Here is a 6,546-nt window from a genome sequence, read left to right as displayed (position 1 = left end):
GTCCGTGCCATTTCTGGGAGTTTCCTGGTTATCTTTTAAGGGGTGGAACCTCTGTCTCACCCCTTACAAAGCAAAAGGAGGTGAAGCCAGGGACGAGACTCCCTATGCCAAGGACTTTTGCTCCTTAAGCTAGACTGGGACCTGGTGTATCCGAGGAGGCTGGTACGCTGAGTAAGTTGAGGCATACCAGCCTCTGCAAGATACATATGGGGTCCAGGCCAGGCAAGTGGCCTGCATCCCTGAAGAGGGGATTTTTAAAAAGTTTGTGGATAGGTCAGTCTCCTTACCAATTGGGCTGAGGGGACCATGGCCAGGGTTGGGGGAGGAAGGCCCTGGAAGAGCCGGCCATTGTCCCTTTAGCATGGAGATTCCGGCAGACATGAGCAGACGCATACCTGATGCGGCACTTGTGCCTGCCTGTCCCATGGTACCCTCTCACTGGCCCACAAACACCAGCAGGGGTTACTAGATATCAATCATTAGTGGGAACCCTGGTCAATTTTGCACTCCCTTACTCAGTGTCATTGAAATTAATTGTAGGGCTGCCACCCCACAAGATATGAGTGGGCACAGCACAGACAGGAAATCAAACCTATAGTCTGCATAGTTTACTGCTACACAGAGTGGGTCTTCCCATTGGCGAAGCCATATTACGCAATGTTAAACCTATCTTTTAGGATTTAGATCATGAAGGAAGTTTTTCAGATCAGCAGTTTCTTCTAGATATGTTGCAATACTGGCAATTTAGGCTTTTGAGGAGTAGGATTTATTGTGTACAGTATATTTTTGCACCATAGCTGGGAATATTGCCTGTAAAATATTTTTAAGATGATTACAGGAAAAATACTGGGATTATTATATTGTGCTAATAGTACGATTACAAATAAAAATGTCTTGAAAAATTCAGGATGTACCAGAAAAATATTTCAGAATCCACGTATGCATTTCATGCTTTTACATATTTTACAGAAGATAATTAAATACTATCAGAAAATAAAAAGGCAAAAATGAAAAATATTGGTGTTCAAATTATTAAATGAATGCGCAATAGTTTGACACATGTTTCATTTAATTATTTTATTGATTTTTCTAAGAATTTGCAATCACTACATTTAAGACAGAATTAAACACGTGAAGAAGAAAAGTATGAAAAAGGTTCGGAAAAGAGCAAGGAACTAGGAGAAAGTTAGGGAACTCGCAGCAGCAAAGGCACAATGAACCAAATGATCTCCTTCTGTGCTAAATTTCTATGATTCTTTGAAATAACCCATTTCTAGAGTGGCTTCTAATTTGTAGGCAGTGTAATGTGAACAATCGCCAGATATGCTGCTGCACCTGTTCTGTTCTTCACGCCCCATATAAATACAAAGTGTTGTTATGTAATCAATGAGAAAAAGCTTGCATTTGTAAATGCAGTAACTGTCTCACATATACATGGATCTTACACAGCATTTGACATACACATATGCAGCTATGCATTGTGCATATGTGCAGATCCAATATTTGACAGCTTTAGAGCTTCCTACTAAGAACCTGCATTGTGAATGGAGGAAACTTCACTTCATAATGGATTTAACTCATAAATCACATCAGTTGCACCCTATACTTGTGATGTGCAATATCACTCACTCGGCTTGATTTAGGATGAACTTCCTTCAGATTTTTTGCGTTACTCTGTGCTGTTCCTAACCTTAAGTCATTAGATTTAATCAGTCAATGGAAACAAATAATAATTTTAATAATTTCCCCATTTGAAATAACAGACCACCATCAAATTATAAACAAATAATTAGCTCTTTGGGTTTGGATAGCCTAGGCATCTTTTAAAATATGACTTCATTTTCCATTTCAGAATATTTGGAAATTAAAAGGAAATAAAACTTAAAATTTTCAAAGCATTATATATGAGGTGGAATCATAAAGTTACACTAAAGTGTGCAAAATATCATAATTCTTAGCATTTAAGCCAAATATTGTGCTCCTATGTAACTTTAATGTGATGCAAAATTTTTACCACTCTCACCATAGAGTTAGATTTGAAAGTAACATCGATATAAATTTGAAATGCAATTAATATAAAATAATAATTTGACATTTTTCTGTGTGGAAATATTACAAGTGCAGTGCAGTGGAATTCAGCTACTGCTGACATCAAGTGTAACAGGATTGGTCTAGCTCTGATGCCCTTCTCTCCTCCCCGTCAGGTAGCCTGACTGTAAAGGTCTCTGAATCAGTAATGGACATTCAGACGAAGATCTGCAGGGTGCTTGTCCAGAGGAACCATTCTCCGATGCCTTCAGTGCAGGAGGAAGGCGGGGAGGGGGAATTGTAGAAAAAATATTCAGTTGATTGGAGGAGACTGATAAAATGTGGTGGTTGCCTCATCAGAAAAATACTGTGCTTTATAAAAATAAAATTTTCAATTGAACATTTTTCTCATACGTCCTTCCTTGTCCTATGGCACAGTCCTGTTCTGAGCTCAGCTGACCACAAGAGTCACTGCTGCAGGGTAGGACTTTGGAGAACATCTCCAGGGACACAAAATGCCATCCAGTGGCCTAGCAGGGAACTGCCACAATTCAAAATATGTGGAAAGAATTGTTAGCATCAGGAAACTGTTAGGAGTGAAATCGATTATCAGTAGGAATGATAAAGACTATAAACTGATTTACATTTCATTCAAGAACATAAGAAAAGTCTCAGTCGAGGAAAGGCCATTCCTCTGATACCATAATAACATTCCCATCACAGAATCCAATTGTAATTTGAATAGTGTTGGGAGTGGCTGGATATATCAACCCCACCTACATTTCAGACGTGAACAGGTTAGCTAGGATGGGACCACATTTTTCAGCTATTTTTAAGAACTACAAGGTATGAGAAGCACACTCTTAACTTCCCTCCCTAATACCCAAACTTGCTTTCTGACTTGATCTAGTAGCAAAATGATTATCTTCAAGAATATGAAATGCCAACTCCGGTTTATATGCGTCAGTTCTGGGATGTGGGCTTTCACCAGCCTGATAAATTACTGCCAATAAAGCTATGCTGGAAAGTGTAATGTGGGGTGGTGGCTTTATACTTTTAAGAACTGTTCTCCTGACCTCCTGCTACCCTTCCCATCTACTCCCCCTGCCCAATCCATCCCTCTGTCCCCTCTGCTCCTTCTCTACTTCCTCCCCCTTTGTCCTTCCCTCTACCCTCCCCTTTATCCATCATACCTCTCCTCTGTGGCTCTGCTCCTGCTAGACTTGCTGGTGTCATTGATTCCAAATGTGCAGTGACTTCCTGTCTACTCCATCTCTCCTCCAGCTTCTAAGCCCGTTCTACCTTCCTCTTCTTACCCTGCCCCCCCGCCACATTACATTCCCCCTCTGGACTCAAGCATCACAGTCTTACGTACGCCATGGTTGAATTAGCCCCCAACCTTCTAAGCAACTGCACTTATTCTTCACCGTGCAATGCTACAGGATACACTCTAGTATATTATTAAAATCGGTATGCATGTCTGTTTCCATTGAAAAGTCCTATATAATCGTTTTTTCTGTGGTCCGTAAGTAACAATGTAATAGGATTTCCCAATGTTGATGAGACACTTAGTGACTTTCTGTTATTGCTTTGAGGTTGCTTGCAGTTGTAGCTACAGAGTAGTGCCACAAAGGAATTTTTATATATAAAATATCTTCCAAGCCTCACTTTGACCCTGAATGTGCTTCCGACCCCACATTCTCTCCATCACAAAGATCACCTACATTCACTTCCGTAACATCGCTGATCTCCACCTCTGCCTCAGCCTATCTTCTGCCGAAACCTTCATCCATGCTTCTGTCACCTCTAGACTCGACTATTCCAATGGTCTCCTTGCTGGCCTCACATCTTCCACGCTCCATAAACTTGAGCTCATCCAAAACTCTGCTGCCTGTAAACCTAACCCACACCAAGTCCTGCTCACCCATCACCCCAGTGCTCACCGACCTACATTGGCTCCTGGTCCATCAACTCCTCAAATTTAAAATTTTCATCATTGTGTTCAAATGCCTTCCATGGCCTGGCCCCTCCCTAACTTTGTAACCTCCTCAAGCTCTACAACCCTCCGACAACTCTGCTTTCATCCAACTCTGGCCTCTTACCCATCCCCCACACTCTTCACCCCAGCACTTGTGGCCGTGCCTTCAGCCGTCTAGGCCTTAAGCTATGGAATTCCCTTCCTAAACATCTCTGCCTCTCCACTTCTCTTTCTTCCTTTAAATCCCTCGTTAAAATCTACCTGTTGGACCAAGCTTTTAGTCACCTTTCCTGACATCTCCTTCTTTGGCTCAGGGTCAATTTTTGTCTGATCATACTCCTGTGAAGTGCCTTAGGACGTTTTCCTATGTTAAAGGTGCTATATAAATGCAAACTAAAAAATGCTGAAAAGTAAGTGCGTTTAGTTAGTTTAGAGGGTAGGGGGATAATTTACAGTACACTACTGCCAATATTTACACCTCAGGAAAAGGCTGATGACATACAAAGCTCTTGAAATCCTTGGTATGCATAGTCTGAATGTTGCCATTGTATGTGAATGTAATGGTAATGACTGTTATTTACACTTGCTCCAAAAGTAGAAGTTTACGATCTCTCTGCCTGTTACAATAACCAAAGCTGGAAGACTTAGAGGTAGATTTTCATCTTCAATGCCAGGGCGTTAATCTGGCAGAGAGGATTGCCCACCCTTTATAGGACCCTCCTGATTTTCACCTCATTGAAATCAGTGGAATGAAAATCAGGCAGGTTCTATAAAAGGTGTGTGACCCGCTCTACCAGCTTACTGCCCAGGCGGTGAAGATGAAAATCTATCCCATACTGGTTCCTCCGACTAACCATTAGCAAGGCCATTGGAGATTTAACATATGTTTTAAACTTACTTTTCCACTATTTTCTGTCATTGTCCCTGGTCACATTTTCAAGGCTTACTTGGAAGTAATAATCCAGATTTACCTTATCTATACTATCTACTATTATAGATGTACTTTGATGAGGTCCCTCCTGAACCGCCTTCCCTTTGTACATGGTATTAGTCTTGTTGCTCTTCTCTGTAACCTTTCCAGTGCAATGATATCTTTTCTTTTGTGGCATGATGACCAAAACTGAACACAGTACTCTAAATGTGGTCTGACCAGTGAATTAGAAAGCCTTTGAATAACCTCTTTAGTTTTACATTTTACTATCTGGTTGTATATCCTAGTATTTTATAGACTTTCTTAATTGTTTTGTTACATTGTCTGGACATTGGAAAGTGAAGTGCCTACTGTTAATTCCAGGTTTCTTTTATGTCTCCCTATGCTAATTCCATTCGTTGTGTGCTTATGACCCATATTTTTGGACATATGCATAAAATTTAGTTATCAGTACTAAATTTCATTTTTCCCCCAAGTTGCATGTCTAATCTAAGACCTTTTGTAGGTTCTTAACTGCATCCTTTGTCTCTACTATTCTTCCTAATTTAGTATTGTCAGTAATTTGACAAACTAATGATCACAGTTCCTCGGTCATTTATGTACATACAAATGATGTTCATTTTTCACAGCAGGGCTTCCTCCAAGGGCTACATTATTAAACTAAAATGACTGAGTCTCACACCAACTCAGTGAGAGTTGATAGGTCTGCAAATTGCCAGCTGTCACTGGGGAAAAAAAAATCAATGAACACCATAGTCTAAAGAGGCCACTTAACAAGTAGCGTTTGAGCAAAGGGCTGAGCTCTGTTCTATTTACATAACGTTACACAAAAATATTGTGTAATGTTATGTAAATAGAACAGTATTGTGGAATCTGTTATTTTTTTCCAACTTCCTACTGTGGATTTTACAGAAAGAGCATTAAAAAATGAATTATATGTATGACAAAAATTGAAATCTTCTCAGCCTTGGCCCACACTTTGACATTTTTACTTGCAAATAACATGTATTTTCATTTTGTCCTAAAAACTGTACACAGTATAAACTGTTCCATGTATGTAAAGATGAATATATAATTCTATTTTGTATTGACTGGGAATGCTCCTCCTGCTGTTCTTTCCTTTGCTCCTGAGAGGTAACAGTGACTGGACTTTTGGAACCTTCATATATGAACAGAAAACATCCAGCAATGGAGAACATGTTAACATGGTGTAGTCATGACAGACCATGAAGTGTGAATGCCTTTCTTTAATGCTTAGTTACTGTGATACTTGCCACAAATGTACTATGCTCAGCAAATAGCATCTACATAGGCATGCACATACCTTCATGGGTTTGCAGGGCTACTCCACCCTGTGGGGCGGACCTATTCCTAGAAGGGTTTCACAGTTAACAGATTCAACTGGGGTATCTCCTTGGGCAGTTTGGTCTTCACACAGAATCATTCTCCATTGTTGCAACTTCTGAGACTGGTAATGCAAGCCAGCTTGACACAAAATAAGCAAAATGATCATTTTTAGAAAATATCCCAGATAGCCATGTTATCTCAGGATGTTACATAGAATTAGAGTCTATATCACATAAACAGGCCATTCAGCCCAACTGGTCTA

The sequence above is a fragment of the Heptranchias perlo genome, chromosome 12, assembly GCF_035084215.1.
Source record: "Heptranchias perlo isolate sHepPer1 chromosome 12, sHepPer1.hap1, whole genome shotgun sequence".
Lineage (NCBI taxonomy): Eukaryota > Metazoa > Chordata > Chondrichthyes > Hexanchiformes > Hexanchidae > Heptranchias > Heptranchias perlo.
Note: the sequence above shows the minus strand (reverse complement) of the source record.